Genomic DNA, 23,132 nt, shown 5'->3' with positions numbered 1-23,132 from the left:
ATGGATATTTAGGTTTTCTATTCTTTCCTAATAAATAAACCCCAGTTACCCTTCATTATATTTCTCTAATATTCATGAATTTTATCCATTTTTCTACACACTTAACTTTTTCAGGAATGCAAAGAAGTCATCAGGACTTATTAACTTCCTCTTTACTAAATGCAACATATTTTTCTTTGCAATCTGGATTAAGGTGTGTTTTTTTTGGTGTCAATTCTGTTCTTATAAATGAACTCTTAAATGATATCCTTATAATTGGAATATTCTAAGCATTTTTAATTTCTAGGTTTTTATTTCATGAATCTACTGATTTGCTTCCATTTAAGAATCTGGTACTTGAATACAGTATTAAGTGCTCAATTAAGATTTTCTGAATGTAAACTATTTGATACTAAAGCCTAGTCCACCTAAAAACTATCTCCATCTGTATTATAGCAGATATGACTAATAGTTCTATGGAGTGTTTGGCACAATAAAAAATAACAAAAAAGACAAGAAGATATCACACCAGAGATAAAGAATGGACACAAAAACTTCCAGAGAGAAACAAATAGGTCAACTACAATAAAACAAGGATCAAATGGCATCAGATTGGGCAATAATAACACTAGATATTAGAAGACAACAAAATAAAACTTTCACAGTTCTGAGTAGAAAAACTATAAGTGAATTTTGAGGATGTAATTAAGGCATCTTCATAAGTGTGAAGACAAGGAATATTTATTTCCCCACCTGTACCCTTTTAGAATGTGTTCCAGCTAAACAAAGTAGTGAAAACATGTAATCCAGGAAGAAAAAGTAATGCATCAGGAAAATATAGGAAGGAAGTGGTCTTTACATCAAAGGTGGCCTAGAGATTGATTGGCCATATTGGAGCAGGAGCCTTCTTGGGGAAAAAAAAAAAAAAAAAAAAAAGTTTACTCAACAGATTATCTTATGCATGAAAATGCTTGGAAAAAAAATTATACTAATGGAAATTAAGGGCAAGAAAATAGCAAAGCACTTAAGTCTGGTGTAAGAAAAATGTTGATATAATTATATTAAAATGCTTAAATTTGCTGAGTGCCTTTATGACTCAGTCAGTTGGTTGTCTGACTCTTGATTTTGGCTCAGGTCATAATCTCAGGGTCATGGGATCAAGCCCCGTATCTAGCTCTGTGCTCAGTGCAAAGTGTGTTTGAGATTCTCTCTCTCCTCCCCGCTGGTTGGCTGCTCTCAAAACAAATAAATAAGTATGAATCTTTTTAAAAATTTTAAATACTCAAATTTGCAATAAGCAGTATATACATTTGTATATATAAATTATATATATGAATCTTTTATATATATTATATATATTATATATAAAGTTATATGGGAAAGGATAAGAGAGCTAAAACTGCCCCTAGTAAAATGAGAACTCAAGCTCTAATTTTTAATATCCATATATCAAGAAAAAACAATATAAATACTTAAAGAAGAAGGCTTTGGAGTGCAAAGCTGGAGGAAGTAATGTGGTAGCAAATTGTGGGTTTTCCTTATTTTTCTTTCAGGAGTAGTAGGAAGCAGAATTCCAAGATGAGCCCAAATGTCCTGCACCCTTATAATATCCCTTTTGCAAAACTTATGAATACAATGGAACAGCTCTCTTAGGATTCTGTTATAGTATAGGGAAAAGGAGATTTTACATATGTAACTAAGGGTTTGGAATTGGCCCATGGGTTGGGGTTAAAAAATTTTGGAGGGGGCGCCTGGGTGGCTCAGTGGGTTAAGCCTCTGCCTTAGGCTCAGGTCATGATCTCAGGGTCCTGGGATTGAGGCCCGCATTGGGCTCTCTGCTCAGCAGGGAGCCTGCTTCTCCCTCTCTCTGCCTGCCTCTCTGCCTACTTGTGGTCTCTCTCTCTCTCTCTCTGTTTCAAATAAATAAATAAAATCTTAAAAAAAAAATTGGAGGAACAAAAGAAAACCCTTAGATTAGATTGTCTTGAACAAACTGTTAGTTGGAATATGTATTTTAAACGTGTTACCAGTGAAGTCTCAGAGGGGCACGAGGAACATGACAAGGAAATACTAAATCACCTTAGAGAAAGTCTAAATCACTGGATATAGACTGTTGGTAAAAATCTGGGAGGACACAGTTGACAAAGGCTCAAAGGAAATAAAATAGTAAGGACTGGAAACCAGAGGACAGGGTATCTTTGTTAAGTGGTAACGAAGATCAGTAAAATTGTCTGCTATTGATGTGGGAAGCAGAACTTCCAGGTGATGAATTTGAATACTGACCTAATAAATTGTTAAAGGGATGGCCTGGTTTCTTTTGTTGCTCAAAGTAAAATATAAGAAAAATAGAGATGGGGCACCTGGGTGGCTCAGTGGGTTAAGCCTCTGCTTTGGCTCAGGTCCTGATCTCAGGGTCCTGGGCTCTCTGCTCAGCAGGGAACCTGCTTCCCCCCCTCTCTCTGCTTGCTTCTCTACCTCCTTGTGATCTCTCTTTCTGTCAAATTAAACAAATAAAATCTTAAAAAAAAAAGAAAAAAGAAAAATAGAGATAAACAGAAGGAAGAACTGTTAAACAAAAAGGAAATCAATATGTGATGATTTAGAAAATTCTCAGTCTATCCGTACGGCAAAGTGCTAAAATTAAGTATGCTGCTCTAAATGACACAGAAAAGTAAATGAAGGGGTCGACTGTATAACCTTTTGCTAAAAAGTCAGAAAGATCCTAATGTCGATGTGGACAGTCACACAAAGGATCTCTCAAGAAATTAAGGCTGTTTTCCACAGACTTTCTCAATCCAGCCAGAGGACCTCTAAGAAGCTTAAGGTCATTGTCCTCAGCTCTTTCAGCAGGAAATCAAGATAAAGAAAGAATTACCCCCAAAAGATTTGTTTGTGTGGCTTTTGGTCAATGGATTAAAACTTTATGAAGTTTAGAAAAAAAAATAAAAGGAAATATTTTGTTGAAATGCTCATCAGTAGAAACAAAGCCAGTTCAAAATTAAAAGGAAAGAAAGTACAAGGTAAAGGAGGGGGTTGTTTGATCCCCTAAATCTACAGTCAGCAAGCAGGTTGATAAAATTACAGTTGATGCCCACCCCCATCCTCATTCTTGCTTTCTGTGGTTTCACTTTCTGCAGTTTCAGTTACCTGTGGATGCCTGCTGTCTGGAAGCAGGGTATCCTCCCTCTGAGGTGCTGTCAGAAGGCCGACAGTACCAGGCTATAGATCATTGCGTTGGTCATTCCCCTCACTTCATTTTATCACGCAGGCATTTTATCTACATCATTCCCAAAAAGGTAAGAACAGCCCAGAAAGATATTTTGGGAGAGAGAGAAGGACCACATTAACACAACTTTTTATTACAACATATTGTTACTATTGTTCTATTGTATTAGTTATTATTACTAATCTCTTACTGTGTCTAATTTATAAATTAAACTTTATCACAGGTGTGCATGTATAGGAAAAAACAGTAATATAGGCTTCTGTGCTATCCATAGTTTCTGGCATCTACTGGGGGTCTTGAAACACGTGCCCTATAGATAAGATAGCATACTCAGTTGCAAAGAGTTGTTACTATTCATGAGTAAGGAAAGATGCTGTAGAAGGCAGAGCCAACAGTACGGAGGGAGGAGTAAGAAGCCAGGAAGACAGAGGAAAGAGCCACAGAGAAGGATTAGTCCTAGCCCTCTGAAGGGGTGTAGGATGAGACACTCCAAAATGTGGCATTTTGGCATAAAGATTATTTCAAGTTAAAAGTAATCAAAACCCAGCAGATGGAGGAAAAGCTCTCTGCCTCCCCCATCACTGCCTAAATTTACATTGGAAAGGAGAGCTTACAATGGGGAAGAGAAGTATTAATAGAGACCCCCCTCTTAGCTAAGAAACTCATCTACATAATAGGGCAACTTTTGTTTTTCCAAGCATCTCTTTTCACCTTCTTGCTAAAGGTCTTTCTCCCCTCCATATCCTCAAACCCTACCCCTGCCTTAGTTCATACAAGTTTCTTGTTGCCACATTCTCTTTGGAATTTCATATCTGTAGGGATTCCCCATACATATGCCTCTAAAATTTGGTTTTCTCCTCTTAATCTGTCTCATTAAATCCAGCTAGAAAGACCACAGGGCAGCGGAAGCCCTTCTTCCTCTCTGAAACCTTGAAACCTAACCAAGGAACTCCAGCTGGAGTTTACTCTACTAGATTTCAATACTGCTCTGGACTGGTAAAACTTTTACCTTCTACTCACCCACTTTTTAAACCAGAATATCTACTACTGTTACTTTACACCTGTCCACCATTGTATGCTGATATTTTGGGGGGGCAGAAATTTGTGTTAATTTCATCAGTTCACAGATTAAAAAGAATTGCCCCAGAATGGATGACACACAGGTGCCTCATCCAAACTGGGTTTCCATATATTGGAAGACTAGTTTTAGATTTAGATGAAAACATTTTGAACTGAGCTGAACCCATTCATCAGGATCTTTTTGAAGACCTACAGATGGAGTCAATGCATTTTGCTTGTAATGACAGATATGGAATGTCAGAGATCAGAGAACTAAGAGGAATTAACTGATCTCTTTTTAGAATACTGAGTCCTCTCACCCATGAGTATGAAAACGCTCCAAAAATTTTATTAAAGTTTTCAAATTCTGTACACAAGACTTGCATCTTTAGGATTAAGTTCATTTCCATATATTTTATAGAGAATTTGTTTTAATTGTTATTTGAATGGCATCTTAATATTTATTATAGTCTTATCATTTATTATTTTATTGTTTATACAGAAAGGTGCTAACAAGATTGATAAATAAATCTTGTATCAGTAACTTTCCTAACCTGGCTTATTAATTTTTAGTGTACATGTTGGTTTCAAAGGTTTCCTGACTATAAGTTCAGATTATTTGGAAATGAGTTTTTATCTTCTTTTACTCTTTACGTCACTTTTTTTCTTTTTCTTTCTCTGTAACATTGGCCTGGACCTTCATTCCTAGGTTTAACAGTAATGGTAGATAGGAGAATCTTTGTTTTATTCCTGGGGAAAAATATAAAGCTCAATGTTAAATACAAAGTTCTCAGTTGTTTGGGGATCTATAAATTTAACCAAATTAAGAGCTTGCCCTACTTTTCATAGTTTTCTAATTTTTTTTTTCTAAAAAAAAAAAATAGGTGGGTACTGAATTTTCCGAATTCTTTTTTTTTTCTTTTGTTAACTGACATAATCATATCTGTCAGTATTAATGTGGGGAATATGACATTGAATCACTTTCAGAGGTTCAGCTCTCCTACCTACTCTTCCTAAGGGGAAAAAACCTTCTTGATCAAGACATTGTTTAATAATTGTTAATGCTTAATTTAAAATTTAATATTTTATAACTAAAGAGGATGTTGTTTTTTTCACATTTTTTCTTTTTTCTAAAACTAAATAAGGTGGCAATTGACTACCATTAAAAATGTGTTAGAACACACTAATAATAAAAACCTGCAAGGATAATTTTTACTATTATTCGAATTTCTTTCATACTTATCTAATAAATTTTGTTTGACCCATTTAGCGTGTTTATTATACAATATCTTCTCTCATCCACGTAGCTGTTTTTAAAGCACAATAATTTTACATTTTTCTTGTATCTGCACTTATTCAAGCTTTTTAATTCTCTATTTGGTCCATTTTTTTTTTTTTTTTTGCTCTTTTGCCTTTATCCATATTACCAAAAGTCAGTGCCCTTCACTGACTGTTTTAAAAAAAACAAACCAAAAAAAACCAAATAAAAACTTGACAAAATTTTTTCCTTCAGTGCAGCTCATATTCTCTATTTCACTGATTTTTAATCCCCTTGTTTGCCTTTTGTTTGCGCTTTTTCCAATTTCCTAAGTTAAATGCAAAGCTTGTTTGCATAATTAGTTTGCTTATTATTTTTGTTTCCTGAAAAAAAAAATGCATGTAAAGCCATAAAATTCCCTCTAAGAACTGTATTCACTTTTTCACAAAATTTTCATCATAATAGTTTCATTGCCCATTAGTTCTGTTATGCAACCTATTTTAGAATTTCCTTTACAGCTTAAAGTTTATTTAGTAATATGTTATTTAATTCCACTATAAAGAATATATTTAGCTCTATTTTACTTAATAATATCAAAGATGATTGCATTTTGGTAAGAAAAATATTCTGGTGGCATTCATCTTTTGGAATTAATAGAGACTAGTTTTGTGGCTTAATAAAAGTTCAATTTTTTAAAGCTCTCTATGTGTTCAAAAAGCATTTGTATTCTGTGTTGGATCAGAGGGAAAAAAGTCTTTCATCTTAAATTTTCCAACTCACTCATTTTTTTTCTTTTTCTTAGCAGGAGTATTTGATACATGGCTTAGTTTGAAATCACTAATTTGTTGCACAGCTACTCATTCTGTCATTTATCATATATACTGTGGCATTTATTTAATTATATTTATCATAGCAGGTATGTGCCATTACTACTTTTAAAAATAACTTCTTGCTCATATATTATAAATATTGCTCCTATTTCTTTAAGTATATCAGTAATATTTATTTTAAATTATTGATCTGTCTGTATAATGGTCCTTTTGGAATCTACTTTAACATATAAAAATTCCTTTGGAAGCTTCCTGTATCTCTACCCTCAGGATCTACGTTAGCAATTATCCTCCAAGCATATGACCCACCAATATACATCTGAAGGGTCTGACACTAAGGTTTTACTAGATAGGAGCAAAGGACATTTTCCTAACAACAGCTAGCCTCCTCAAGCTCCTGGAAGGCTTGCTTCCAAAATTCCTTTGAGACTTACCCTATCCCTAACCCCCTCCCAACTTGAAAGTATATAATCAGGCACTACATGACCCCAGCACAGCTCTTTCTGCCCAAGGGTACTGTCTCTGTGCTTCAATAAAACCTCCTTTTGCACCAAAGACATCCCAAGAATTCTTTCTTGGCCATCAGCTCTGAACCCTAACATCTTTCTTACATCAGATACATTTTGCTTAATGTTCTCTTTCCTTTAGATTGGTTTTACTTTTCCAGCATTTAGTCTTTTTGACCTCTGATTTCTTATTGCCCCTAGAAGTAATGTCTCAGGGATGACCAATATGTATGTATCCTCCAGATGTCTCTAAGAAGAATTGAAAGAAAGTGCTCAAAAACTCAACCACTATGACTGCTCCACTGGCTGTCAGTCCGCCATATGGTCTAACTCAAGGATTTATACTACTAGAAACAGACAACTACAGAAGAGGCAGTTTCCTTAATTTGGAATCCACCAGGCACTGAAGGAGGCAGGAGGTATTAAGAGGGAGAAATTGGAGAAGAGAACCCCAGGTGGCAAATGATCGGCCCACACTGATTTAATCAAATCCTCAGTAGAGTTGTTTTGTCACTCGAAATAACCTCATTGGCACTGGGGCTCTCCACAGGGTAAAGAGGGGTAGTAATTGTTCCACAGCAATGGGGGAGGGAGGCATATCAGATCTTCAAAACTTCCTTCCCACCCATGTTCCCTCTAAAACTTCTAGTGAAGACTGGCCTGGTTGTAGCTCCCAGCAAAGTATATAGGCACCTATAGCACCTATAGCAGTTCACATCAGCTTTCAGGTCCCTTAAATATTTCTCAGAACTTTTCAGTTCATTCCTCTGATCCATAATTCTCTCTCGCTTTTGCAATTTCTGTAGTTGATTAGGATAGGAGAAAGCCTGCAGTAAATTTTATTTCTGGTCTTATGAAACAAAGAGGTTGAATTTTGTCCTGAAGATTACTAGGAGTTTATTTATGTATTTATGTATTTATTTATTTATCAGAGAGAGAGAGGGAGGGAGGGAGGGAGAACACTAGCAAGGAGGGACAGAGGGAGAGAGAGAATCCCAAGCAGAATCCTGAGATCATGAACCTGAGCCAAAATCAAGAGTCGGATGTATAACTGACTGTGCCATGCAGGTGCCCCAAGATTATGAGGAGTTTGACAAGATTTTAAATAGCAGAATGACAAATTCAAGATAACATATCAGGAATATCATCTAGTAGATGTTTGCTATAGGTTTTAGGTATAGGAGGGAGTATAGAAACTTGAGGCAAAGAAACCAATTAGACCAAAGAGTTGATAGTTTATTATAGACTTTTCAGAGAAAATAACAACAGCTCTTTAAGTTTAAGAAGAAGCTAGGATTCTTTAACAATCATGCCTAATAAAGAAAATGGACAAAGGCTGGTAACATTTCCCAAAATAGCAAAAAAAGAAAAGGAAAAACAATTGTCCAGAAACTGAAGAACAGGATAGATAACACATTTTGGTTTGGAATAGTGGTGCTTAGATATCTATCAATAATCTAAGTGTTGCCAATGGAACTGAGGAGTGCTTGGGTCCTGGAGCTTTGACCCAGCCAGACCCAAAGAACTCTCTAAAGGTTCTTGGTCTTGTAACTAGAATGAATTCAAGGACAGAAATGCAGCACAGTGGACAAGTGACACAACAGGAAAGTTTAGTAAAACAAAAAGGACATTCTTGAGACAGGGGGTGTGGAAGTAGGAAGAGAAAGAGAGAGAGAGAATCAGAGAGGGAGGAAGGGAGAGAAAGCTGTATCCCCTCTCCCAGCAGACCCATCCTCAGGGTTTGAGTTTCTATCTTTTATCAGCAATTGTTAACTAGGGGACAGAATATACATTACTTGGGGTAGGGAAGCAGGGTTTCATCCTTTTTCTTCCTAATTTGGTCAGGACTTTCCTGTCATGGCATTGGCTAGCTTGGGCCAGTCTGGTTTGATCTGGCTTCTTGAGAAGTGCTGCCAGGCCATGCCTTTGACCTTCTTGATAGCTGGCCATGACCTCTTCATTGCTGACCTCCATATATCCTGTGAGAACCTAACTAACTGCCTATTCTAACATTCGTATCACGTCTGCTATGGAGTAATAGAGTATAGGAAAGAAATCAGTAAGTGGTTTTCAAAGACAAGGTCTTCCAGAATGTTTCATGCATACATAATGTTTATGCAATGGAGGGATAGTCCAGTAGTCTTAAACTTTCTTGGATGTCTGAATCCCTAGTACATTAGAAAAGAAAGAAAGGAGAAAAACAAAAACAAACAAAAAACAGAAGGAAGGAAGGAAAGCAGGCAGGCAATAAACGTATATGTTTTAACCCCAAAGATTCTGATTCAGTGGTACATCTGATCAGCTGGGCATCAGATTTTTTTTCAAAGCTCATAAAGTGATCTTTATGTGCAATCAGGTTTTGGAACCACTGAAGTAGAGGAATTGTAACACAATGATTTTAGGATTCATTCCTATTTAGTGTGTGGAACTGAGCTCTCGTAATATAATATTCCTCCACTAGATTCATACAATGAGATATAGAAAAGTAAAGGCTGAGAAAATGAGTTTTTCTCAAACTCACATGTAATATCTGTGGAATTGAGTGGTTCCTGCTGGGTTGTGATTTGTTTGTTGAATTTATTTATTGTCTATTGCTAGTTTTGGGGGACGAGCACTTGCAAGTACTGGGTATGAGCCTCTGAGTCAGAGGAAACACAATGAGGAGGGAGAAGGGTTTCCCTATTTTTCAAAGGGCTTGTTTTCACATATGAAGTGAAGCCTGGGTAAAGTTTTGGAAATTTTGTTTTCATATCTTACACATTTTATTGCTTCATATACTCTGCTGTTATGTTTTTCCTCAATCCTAGCTTTTGAAATTGTGTTTTTTTCTTCTTAGAATTTTGTATTATTATTTTACAGGAAAATCAGTAGAGGCTACCATTGCGTTGCTAAATTATGCCATTTTAATAAAAATCTTAAGAACTGATGTGGGATTACCATATTAGTCCCTCATCATTATCTTCACCCTTTACTTTTTTAATTTTTTTTATATTTGCTCTTTAAATCTTTTGTTGTTTAGTGTCTCCTTCACCCAGTTCCATTTTCATAAATCATCCCAGTTTTGTTGGCTTTTAAAATACAACTCAACAGAGTAAGCAGATTTTCTAATTTCCTCTGGAGTGCAAGTTATGCATCCTGCTTGTTTACCTTCATTTCAATATGAGCCAAGTACTTTGTTATCTTCTGTTTGTCAATAAGTAATTCAACAAGGTCTTCTTCACTTCCAAGCTATCCACTTTACTTGCATTTTTCATGTTAACGACAGATTTTTTAAATGAGTTGAGGATTTAAGCCTTTTTTTGAGTCATTAATTTTATACTTCTTGTGATTTATTAAGTGCTCTATATTCCTTGGTAATACTGACTGTAAGAATTAGGAATAAAAACTTGTCTTGTCGCATTTTGCCTTGTAAACTTAACTAATGCTGTATGTTTCTTTCTTTCTCTTTCTTTCTTTTTCATTTAGGAGTGCTGTAACTCTTTGCCTTATTAATATTCAAGCTGGGAGAAAGACAAAAACTTTTTTTTTAATGTATACATTTCTAAATTAAGTAAACTTTTTAAATTTTAGAATAATTGAATAACTGAAGTGTTTATTTTAACAATCAAAAAACAAGTATCTTTAAGTTCAGAATGCTGAAAGATATTTTACCTCCTTCCCAAATTCTTGATTTTAATACTGTTTTTACACAATACTAAAGAGGTTTTCAAGTTTGAAAATACAGTTAGAGCTCATATTTATTGTGGATTAACATGTTTAACATTTTATATGCATAGTCACATTTTATTACAACAACCCAATGATATTATTATGTTTGTCCAGACGTAGAAACCAAGACACAGATTGGTTGTGTTATTTACTCATGATGAAACAGACATCAGATATCCTTTGTTCAAATAAAATACAACCAAAAAACCAAATGTACAAAACACATAAAAAATCCTGTTGTTTTGTTTTGTTTTTTTAAAGAATATATATTCTAGAAGAATGTTTATTCGAACCTCATGGATATGGTTTAAAAACCCCTATGCTACATCATTCCTGACAAATAGGAATTGAAAATTCTCTGCTCTCTCTTTTAGCCATATAAAGTAATATTTTCCCAAGATATAACTTTGTCACATAATCATTGATTTTTAAAATTTAAAAGACTTATCATTTCCATTTTCTTAATGAACCTTTAAAAATATATTTCTGGTAAGTGTAGAAGAGAATCTGGGACAGGAAAAATGGCAAGCCTATACTTGGAGGGAAAAACATGATATGTAAAATTGCATCCATTAAGTAACTTTGAATTGTTTCTACAAATTGTCACTTCTTATGTTAAGTCTCTGAAGAGTCATGGCATTTTTCAGTTTCCAGGAATTTAACAAGTACATTGGAAGTAATAGCAAAAAAAAAAAAAAAAGCACAGCAAATTCTAAGACACACGTTCATTTGCAGTTCCTTTTCAGCTTTTTTCTTTTTCTTTTTCATAATTTCTTTTCTTTTTCTTTGCTGGAAATTACCTTGAAAACATTTTAAACTGTCTCTAGAAATATATCAAATGCCTGAATTTAATGAAATGGGTTTTAAAAGTATACAACATTATGAATTTGCTCATTGTTCTCTGAGACATATTCAATTGCTTCTGAGATAAAAGCAGAAAGAAATTATCTGTTAGATATTTTGAGATAAAATTTTGAGATTGAGAAATTTTGAGATAAAAATTGTGTTTTATTTTTTAAATATCTATATTAATATGTTTGGATCCATGTTAATTTAAAAATAGTACCTTCCTTGACTTCAGTGAAAGTTGTGGAAAAACTTATGATTGTATTTGGAAGTACATGAACACATGGGCTTATTTTGTCACTCACCTCTCAATTACTCTGAATAATTTATCTTCAGTGCCAAATTTGCAATTAAATTTCTTTGTTTATAACCATTATGGACGTTCTTATGTGTAGTTATTTCATAGTTCCAATTCCCAAAAAACCAAAAAGAACAACAAAAAACAGCCAACTATCCCTGTTTTCAAAGTTTTGTTTGCAACTATAGAGTTGATCATATAAGTTTTCTTCTTTATTCAGTTACTGTGGTTAATTGATATTCTAATGTTAAATCAAACTAGCATTCCTGAGATAAACTCAACTTTATAATATGGTATTTATATTCTTTCTATATTACTGGAATAGATTTGCTACTATTCTGGGGGGGTTGTGAAGAATATTGGTGTTCAACTTCCTATTTCCTATAATTAATTTCTCACATTTTGATATTGTACATATACTAGGAAATGTTTTCCTCTCTGCATTCTAAAGGAATTTGTATAAGATTGATTTTTTTCTTAAATGTTTGAACAATTAACTTGTTATAATATAAATAATATAAATATATAAAAATATATAAATATATTTTTATATAAATAAATATAAAAATATATTTTTATATCAATAAATATAAAATAACTTGCAGTGCAGAGTTTAAGCGATTTGGTTTTGCAAATGCTATCAAACAGCAGAGACAAATCTTGAACCCACATGGTCTGATACCCTACAAAGTGTTCCTTCTACCATACTAAAGAGTCCTTCAGAGTTTAGAGGTCTACTCTTATTTATCATGTACCCATCATACATGCTTGTGGGAAAGAGAGGAGAAGGAAAAACAAAAAATCTGTTTGCAGATATATTTGTTATTACAAATGATTACAAACATATTACAAAGTTGTACCATCCCCAAACTTGTGTGTTTTCAGAGCTAACAGACTATAGAATACACCTCACTCCTGGAAGTCCTGAAGATTAAAAATATTCTAAACTATAATAGTGAAAGTCAGAAAGCAGATTTCAGTCCCCATTTAGTAGTGTAGGCAACTGTAAAAATCACCTAATATCTTTTTCTAGACAGGAAGTTTGGCAGAACCTTTCCTTCCTGACAACAAATTTGTCTCCTGGCAGTAGTGACTTGTAGCAGCTGCTGCAAATCAGTAATAATTTGGGACCATTCCATTGCACAGGTGTGGAAAACCTAACATTTAAAAGGTTTACAAACTCTGCAGTACACCTATCCGTTATGAACAACTTGTGCAACTTTTTTCTTTATAATATTTATTGTTATTTCAGAATCTAGAAGTCTCTTTTTCAGGGTCAAAATGATTGGTCAGATAAAATATCTGCAAATGCTAACTACTCTTCTCTTTTCACTGAGGATAGAGGGAAAGTGAGCATTGAGGTGAGTTTTTCTTTCTCAACATTTTCTTAAATCTGTGCTTTAATATGCTCACATACATAGCAAAATATAGACAAAAACAAGTGGCCTACTGTCGCATTATTGCTTCAGGTGAAGGACATACCTTCTACTAGATCTACACTCATGTGCTCTAGGTCTATCACCTTATCACTGATCCTACTGAGTTCTGGAAACTTCTTAAAATCGCACATAACATTATCCTTTTAATCAGTAGGCAAATCATCAAGGTGGTGGTATTGCCTTAACAAATTTATGTCTCAAGCAATTGTATACCTCTGTGGCCCACTGAAATTCTCACTACTGGTTATTATAACCATTCTTCATTAAATCGATCTTAAAGTTCAAATACTTAAGAATAATTTGATTACTCACTTCTTTTGAAAAGACCAGAGTAATAACATTCTTCGATGTAACATAGATCAGCAAGTAAAATGAGTAAATTCTGTGACTATTATGATTATCTGTTCTTATCAACCTATACCACACACCAATTTGTTGCAAGATAGTGTACTAGTTTGCTATATCAATGGAAGGACAATTATTCTTGGGTTTAAGTTACCCAGTTGTTGCAATGTAAAAGTGCTAATGATATAAACGCTAAAGGGGCTCCTGGGTGGCTCAGTTGGTTAATCGGCTGCCTCCAGCTCAGGTCATAATCCCAGAGCCCTGGGATTGAGCCCTGTGCTGGGATCCTCACTCAGTGTGGTCTGCTTCTCCCTCTCCATTTTTGTGCTCTCTCACTCTCTCAAATAAATAAATAAAACATATATTTTTTTAAAAGCTAATATTTATCAAGTGCTTACATATTTTGGATACTTAATTGGCATTATTTTGTTTAATGAATAAAACACTTAATGTGTTCCAAAGACAGGATTTGCATCCATACCATATGAGAGCAAAGATCCTGTGGCTATACATTTAATTTCAGTGTATTTGAGTTCAATGCTTTAAATATACAAGCACACTGCATTATTCTGGCATTTTGTGCTATAGTTACCAAAAAAACTCATACATAAATCATGGGGGGGCATTTTATTAATAATAGCACAGGGATAAGATTTTAAAATATGATTAATAGATAGTATAATATACATAATATATATATGTGCATATGTGTACATGTGTATACACATACTCATCTATAATATCTATTTATTTAATAGTGAACTCGAACATAACTTTTTACATTCTTCTATAGAAAAAAACTGGTAGAAAAATCAAGCGAAATATATCAAAGCAAAAGTGATTCTCTAAGGAGATTCTGATAGTTATGCTGATATTTACCAGACCTGGATAGCTCAACCTTTGCCCATGGTCATGGTGCAGCCACTAACAGCTACCCAAATAGAATGCAATTAGCTACTTGGACACATATAGATACCAGTTGATATTTGTAAGCATTTTTTATATTATTGTGGTATTGCCATGAATTATTCTCCCATGTGGTGTTTAAATCATGTCTCCTTATGGTTATTGACTCTGCCATCAGCAATTCTCTCACATTGTGATTCCACAGTGTTCCCTTATTGTGATTGGCAAAGCCACAGTATGGCTGTAATTTCTGGAAGGTTCCATCCTAGCAGATTTCATAGTCAAGCATGATGTTCACTGAAACATTTATTTCCCAGTTGTAATGTAATGGGTAAGATTTAAAATAAGTTCTGTATTTCATTGTCCTAAAATGACTTTTTAAGAGCTTTTTTTTGCATATACAGATAAAACAGCAATATTTGGAAATTACTTAGGGGAAATGCTTACTTTTGAGTTGTTTTCTTTTTCTAATTTTAGAATTAGACTCACCTACTCTCTTTCAACAATTAGCCGGCTCTGAAAGTGATCTTTACATTTTAACATTCTCCTTACTTCAATTTCATTATTTTAGACATGCTGTATTTTTTAAAAAGCAACAATTTTATTCAATCTTTATCAGAGCCATTTTAAAATACATTCTTAAAAAAATAATTACAATTTCAAATCAGAAGACTAGATATCTAATATCAGCTCCCAAATTAAACTGATTTGGTGACCCCGAGTAAATCCACTAACCTCTCCCAGTTTTAATTGTTTCGACTCTGGAGTTGTGAGGAACATCAAATGATACAACCTACTGGAAAGACAGTTGGACAGCCTGACATTTTAAAACCACTAATCAAAGGTAATCAAAGATAAGGCAGTACCATTATAATCACATTCCATACTGTATACACCTCATTATGGTAATTTCATTTCTGCTTATTGAAAATACTTTATCTTTTTATACCTTTTATATCTTTTATAATGATATACAACTTTTCAAAAAAAAATTTTTTATTTTTTATTTTTTATTAACATATATTATTAGCCCCAGGGGTACAGGTACAGCACTCACCATAGCACATACCTTCCCCAATGTCCATAACCCAACCACCCTCTCTTTACTCCACTCCCTCCAACAACCCTCAGTTTGTTTTGTGAGATTAAGAGTCTCTTATGGGGGGCGCCTGGGTGGCTCAGTGGGTTAGGGCCTCTGCCTTCGGCTCAGGTCATGATCCCAGGGTCCTGGGATCAAGCCCCACATCAGGCTCCCTGCGGAGCAGAGAGCCCGATGTGCGGCCTCTCTCTCTCTCTCTCCCCCCCTCTTCCCCTATTTGTTATCTCTGTTTGAAAAAAAAAAAAAAAAAATTTTTAAAAAAAAAAAAAAAAAAGAGTCTCTTATGGTTTGTCTCCCTCCTGATTCCATCTTGTTTCAAAATCTGTTTTAAGAAATCTATAAAAATGGCCAATATTATAATGTTTTCTTTAACAAGAATTAGTGTTTGGTTCCAGAGAAGGGATATACAGCCTTGGGCAAATTACTTAAGTTCTATGACCTCACATTCCTTATGTGTGAAATGGAAAGTATTATATGGATCTGAAGGTGCCACCTTCAGAATTAAATAAAATAATGCTTGTAGAACTTCACACATTTTCTGGTATGTGATAAGTCAATTTTATGACTAAGTTATGGTTAACATTTAGTAAATATAGCCAGATTGTTTCATGTCCCAAATGCCTATGTAACACAAAGACTGAGAGATATGGCCTTCCATACTCTCAAAATTTCTTGTGTTTAGGTCTAATTGAGCTTCTTGGACTTGTAGGTTCAGAGTTCACATCAAATTTAGAAAATTTTCACCCTTTGTTTTTTACTTAGAGTTTTCTATTCCTCTTCCTCTTAGGGACTCCAATTACTTGTGTATGAAGCCTCTCAAAGTGGTTCTATAGCTCTTTTCAGGTTTCTCCCCCACCCCCCAAAGTTTTCTTTCTTTCTTTCTTTTTTTTTTTTTTAAGATTTTATTTATTTATTTGACAGAAAGAGATCACAAGTAGGCAGAGAGGCAGGCAGAGAAAGAGGAAGGGAAGCAGGTTCCCCACTGAGCAGAGAGCCCAATGTGGGACTCAATCCCAGGACCCTGAGATCATGGGACCCTGAGCCTAAGGCAGAGGCTTAACCCACTGAGCCACCCAGGTGCCGCTTTTCAGGTTTTCTTTTCAAGTTTTCACTCTTCATGTTTTTTCTTTCTTTCCATTTTATTTTGGATAGTTAGTTCTATTGCTGTGATTTCAAGTTCACTAGTCTTTTCTTTTTCCATGTTTAATTTGCAGTTAATCCTACCTGGTATGCTTTTAGTCTGAGAAATTTATACTTTTTGTGTCTCTACTTATTTTTTTTAGCAACTGGAATATAGTTAATAAATGTTTTAACATCATTGTGGGCTAGTTTAATATCTCAGTATCTTCTGGGTTGGTTTTAATTGATTGATTTTTTTTCTCTTTATTAAGTTTTCCTGGATTTGCTTTTTATGTGCCTAGCAATATTTGACTGGATGTCAGACATTGTGAATTTTGCTTTGCTATTTACTCAATATGTTTATATTCATGAAACTACTCAATAATCTTTGTTCTAGGAAGCAGTTGAGTTACTTGGAAAGAGTATGTTCACTTGGGTCCATTAAAAAACAATGTTAGGAAAATCCACAGAAAGGATCAATCTAGGGCCAATTATTTCCCAGTAAAAGTTAAGAATGCCTTGATTCTTGGTACCATTTCTTCATACATTATGATTTTTCTCCAGTTTTCCTGGTGGGAACAGGTAGCACTCTTACCCTGTGTGAGAACTGGACACTTTTCTCTAACCCTTTCAGATGAAATCCCTTTCCCACCCCCAACCCCTAGCTTCAGGCAGTTTACTTACCAGCATCCTCTAACCAGTACTCTGCTGAATACTTGAGAAGAATCCTCTGCACATTTCTGGGATTCTCTTTTTGTTCAACTCTCTCCTAGGTAATCTAGCTACCTTGGTCTCCTTGGAGACTGTTTTCTCAGGTTTTTATCAACACAGGGATTTCCATACAAGTTTTGTCTGGCTACTGCTCCCTGTACCATGACTTGGAAATATTACAAAGCAATTAAATGAAGCAATCATAAGGCTTACCTAATTTGTGCTCCCTCTTCAGAGGTCACTGGACTTCACCGTCTGATGCCCAGTATCTTAAGCACATTTTTCCCCGTTTTTTGAAAATATTTTGTCCCTTTTGTTTATGTGTTCTTTTCAAATGGAAGGGTAAATTTGGTGTTGAATTATTAAGTAAGGAACTGGGAAAGGGTCTGGGATTTCATCTTCCTTGCAAAGAAGTTAACCTACTACAGTTTTACAGATACTGGCAGAGACATGAGATATCGGAGTCAGTGACAAAAGACCACTTATAACTCATAGTAAAAATAGCAGCCAGAATAACATAGAGTTCTGGAAGCCCAATTACCACAGCTGATAAGGACCAAACACTACGTGTATGTGAAGGTATATGATAGAAACAGAACCCTAAGGTTAAAAATTTATATAGGTATTGCCTGAAAGCATGCCCATCCTCCCCACTTTAGAGATGTTATCTTTATTACCTTGGAATAGAATCATATCTCTCTGGAGAGAACAGTCTCATGTTTATCATCTTGGATTGTCAGGGGAAAGAATGCCACCTTTACTATCAGAAAGGGAGTCCATGTCTCTGTCTTTCCAGAGCTATGTGCTTATACAAATATTTTTGAAAAGATAGCCCTGCCATAAAGGACCTTTCGCTGCCCAGATGTGTATAAACATGTTAGGACTTATGGAGAATTGTCTCTCAACATCTGGTCCTTGTTAGCCCATCTTAGCAGAAGATGGAAATTCTTTATAGCTTCCTAAGAAAGCATAAGGGTAAACTTTGGGGAGGATTGAAATTGAGTTTTAAGGTTAGGGTTGAACTATGATGTCACCTCTAAACACTGCACATCAGTGGGCATCAACAGGCCCTCCAGTCCCTAAGGCAGAGAGACCTTTCGACACAATGCAGCATATAGATACACCTGCCAAATCATCTTATCTGCTGGATGTGTGTCCACTTTGGTTCCAATAAGAGAATCCAAAATCAATAGCGCATGACTACTTACTAACTCTACAAGTTAGGGGTCGCATTCAATCAGGATCTCCTCATTGATTAAAAACTCTAGGAAAATAGTCCCCCACTATTTGAAATACATCAGTCAATTATGATTCAGCTTTTAAATTTGTAGATACAAATAGTTCACCCTGACCAAATGGATCAAAATAACGTGAGCCCAGTATTTGTATAATTAAAAGAAAACTGGACAAAAGAAATGCATTCCACAAGTGAAATTGGTGAATATCAAAGTGAGAGGAAAACTGAACCCGAAAGTTATTCCTTTTGTGACAGGAAGAACCGTGACTTTCCTAAGTTAGAGTAGTATTCCACGGCACTTAAGAAGTAGCAAATAGGACTTGATGTCCCAGTAAGTGTGCTTGCTGTCTCTGTTTGGAGGATCTCTGAGTTTCTGTGCCAAAAGGCACAAAGGTCAGTGAGGAATTACAGCATCATTATCAGCATGTACAGTGTTTCGAACTCCTGGTCAACTTTGCAGAGATAACGAAGCATTAAGCTGGTAATGAAAGATACAGAAAGTTGTTCCAGATTGTAGCAGTGAGGATGTGTTTAACAATCCTACTAGCACAGGCAGGGAAAAGCTTTAGGTTCAGCTTCTTTTTAGCTGTAAGTGTGAACCAATTTAAGTCTTGGAGAAGTATTTATATTTCAGAATTTTTAAATAAGTTTTATGAGCAAAGCTCTTTGTAACCCTTGAATATTTTGATAAAGCAGGCTTAGATTTAGTAGTAATGAATTGTGTCATGGCCTGGGTGGCTCAGTCGATTAAGCATCTGCCTTTGACTCAGATCATGATCACAGGATCCTTGTTCAGTGGGGAGCCTGCTTCGCCCTCTGTCTGCTGCTCCCCCTGTTTGTGCCCTCTCTCTCTCCCCCTCTCTCTAAAATAAATAAATAAAATCTTTTAAAAAATAGTAATGAATTGTGGCTGTTAAGGGATATCTTCAGATTAGTGGTATGGGTACAATGTCTGAAGACTGACAGAGAACTACAGAAGACTTAGGAGTTCCTTCAAAGTATATGAAAGTGAACAATCCAGGAAAATGGGCAGTAGCAGTGAAAGACAACAGCTCTACAACAATGACAGAATTGGACCTTTCGAGACTCGAGGCACCCAAACAGAGCAACCTTTAGAAGAAAATGATTAAATATTTTAGGCTTGAGGTATGTTAACTGAAACACAGATAGAAAGAATCCATGCATTAGAAACTCAAGAAAAGAGGGCTTTATCTCAAAGTTTTGGTCATCAGTATCCATGAGAGTTCAAGGGCAAAGACAAGTAGAAAAGTGTCATAATTTAATCTATCATCTATTTATTATTTAAGCTGATGTGTCACCAAAAATCATGGTCACAAATTTTTAGAAGTTCACAAAATCTTTTTTTGTCTAGAATAGTTAATGGTACAGAGTAATTCTAAATAAGGCCAAATTATTTTAATGAGCTTTTTGAATTTTACATCAGTTAACAATTTACAAAATGTTTTCATCTTACATTATTTTATTTTAAATTAAGATTAGTCATAGGTAAGAAACTATAGCATGATGAAGTTTTCCTCAACTACACATAGCATCTATATGGCAAAACTCGCCGAAATTCAGACTTTATGGATCTCAATTCAATGATTTTTCCAGTGTAAAATACAGTTTGTGTATAAAATACCATAAAAAAGGGTTCATATTTCTCATATTCTATCCAGAAGCTTAATTATCCTAAACTTACATCTTGACTGGCTAGAAACTGTATTCTTTCATATTATTGGGAAGAAATAAATTATTAATGGGTCAGACAGCTACTTTTTATAATATTAATTATATATCAACATTCTGCTTCATGTGTTGACTTACTAACTCATGGGTAAATATTACTTTATTTCTAGATAAGACTGTAAGACAAACCAAAGCAAAGCTTAAAGTCTTCAGTTCAGTTTCTTCATACAATTTTAGGTGAAGTTACAATATCCAACATAGTACTTATAGTATAAGCATCTTAAGTATAGTATACTTAGGATCTTCCAAGACGTCTGCCTTCTAATAAATTGCATAGTTCTTATTTAGGATGATTGTCAGAGCACCGTTTCAATGCAATGAATCTTAATGACTCCACCATTGATTAATTGCTTGCCTAATTGTGAAAACTGAATTAAATAAATTAGGAGCAAGAAAAATCAATTTGTCAGCCTCACAGCCCAATTAAGTTATAAAGTTGACAAATACAGGTTCCAAGTTTAGAAAAAAAAAATGTTTAAATGTCTCCTGGTAAGCTCCAAGTTTTATTTAATTAGGAAACAAGCTACATTTCCTTCAGAAAGTGGTAGTTACTACAAAAAATTCAACTTGATCTTTCTTTTTTTAGCATCAAAGTCAATCTTTCAAGCCATCTTAGATTTAATCTTTCTCTACTGTTCCTCCATTATTCCTATTCAATTTTATTATTCTCCTTTTCCCCTTGAATCTGGGCTTTCAACATTTAAAATCTTTGTGCGTGCTATGTCTCATTAGCTTTTCACATGATCTAGTGGCTCTCTGTTGCCTTACTGTATAATGTCTATAGTATAGTCAGCGTGCCAACCATTAGCTTAGGGTCCTACCTGTTCAAATGCCAGATTTATCTCATTGTTCTTATATGTATAACCAATGTCATTGCTCAACTGTCAAAATTACCAGTCTCCCAAACATATCAATGACTTCTATCCTATTGGCCTCATTCAATCTTCAGAGTTGATTAAAATGACATTACCACAACTAACATTCATATTGCACTTGCTATATTCCAGATATTATTCTAGGTACTTTAGTCGTTCATTTACTCCATGTAATACCCCTATGAGGTGGTTATCATTATTTTCACTATTTTGTTGATCAGAAATCTGAAGCGTGGTGAGGTAAACATTCTACAACTAGTAAAATGTGGAACTAGGATTACAATCTCATCACCAGGACCACATTATGACTTTCATGAGTCCCAGGCACTTTGTCTTCATAAGACCCTCCCTCCATAAAAAAATATATATATATATATATTATACATATATATATAATATATATATAATTATGTTTTATTACTGCCATGACATTAAGATAAATACTGATACTATGTATTAAATATTAATACAACAATAATAGAAATGTTATTATATATTGATAATATAAATATTATTATATACTATTAATATTATCTATATTAATATTATATTATTATATAATATTGATATAAAATATATTATTTGATATAAAAGTCCATTATTATTCTACTTCCATAAGAAATCAAAAATTTTTGTGGTTCTCTAAGGCAACTGTGCAACTACACTGGATAGGAGTCGGCCCTGTCCACCAGTTTGTTGACAGTCTGGGTTCTTACACACTATGTACAATTTGTTTCCTGAGTTCTATAGGTCTAAAGTCTAACACCCATCTTTAAAATATTCTCATATTTTATTTTTGCTTATCTTCAATGTCATCATCGTATTAGGTTTCAGAGCATAATAGTCTCCGAATGTCTTGCTTTCCTTAGTAAACTGTTGACTTCTTGAGGATATGAACTATTAATATATCATGTTTGCCTTTGCCATCACAGTGCCTAGTAGTGTCTCACATATATTGAATTTCAGTAAATTTCTGGTGGTATTTTTGAACAAAGCACTAAATACTACATCTTTATTAAGCACTTTCACAAGTTCAAGTCCCCTGATTTATGCAGATATAATGCAAGTGATTCATATATCATTAAATAAAATTTACTGATCTGAAATTATAGAAATCATTCTATAATTGCTTTTTGGGGGTTGCACTTTTTTCTCTTCTATATTATCACTGTTTATCAATTTTACAAATTTCATTTTAGGGAATTCAGAAATATCTAGAATTTTATAATGACTTATTCTAAGGAACTTGGCCAAAAGTTTTAAATTTGAATTTTCAGACTCAAGTCTTTTTTTGCACTTGATATGTGAAATAGCATTTGTAAATTCTTTACAAATTGTAGCATTAATTTTACATGTAAGGCTTTCTTTCTATATTAAAATAATAATATTTTTAATGTCTGAACACATGCATGTCTCTTTTCTACTTTAAGTATCCCTAAATCTTCTGAGTGTTTAACTGGTATCTTATTTCCAATATATGTCTTTATAAGAGCAGATGTTCAGAAGTTACTGAAAGATACAGCTTTTATGAGTCAGCTTTAATTTGGACTTGTCCCACTCTGTTAAATAGTTTCAGTGTCAGGGTGCCTGGGTGGCTCAGTTGGTGAAGCAGTAGACTCATGATTTCGGCTCAGGTCATGATCTCAGAGTCATGAGATTGAGCCCCATGATGGGTTCTGACTCAGTGCAGAATCTGCTTCAGATTCTCATTCCCCCTCTTCTTCTGTGCCTCCCCTCATACACACACACTCTCTCTCTCAAGTAAATAAATAAATATTTTTTAAAAATTGTTTCAGAGGGCCTGGGTGACTCAGTCCATTAAGCTTGGTTAAGCTTTTGTTTGACTCAGGTCATGATCCCAAGGTCCTAGGATCAAGCCCTATGTCAGGCTCCCTGTTCAGTGGAGAGTCTGCTTCTCTCTCTCCCTCCACCCCTCTCTGCT

Source organism: Enhydra lutris, unplaced genomic scaffold (assembly GCF_002288905.1).
Source record: "Enhydra lutris kenyoni isolate GAN:26980312 unplaced genomic scaffold, ASM228890v2 scaffoldscaffold15, whole genome shotgun sequence".
Lineage (NCBI taxonomy): Eukaryota > Metazoa > Chordata > Mammalia > Carnivora > Mustelidae > Enhydra > Enhydra lutris.
This window is presented reverse-complemented; position numbering follows the sequence as displayed.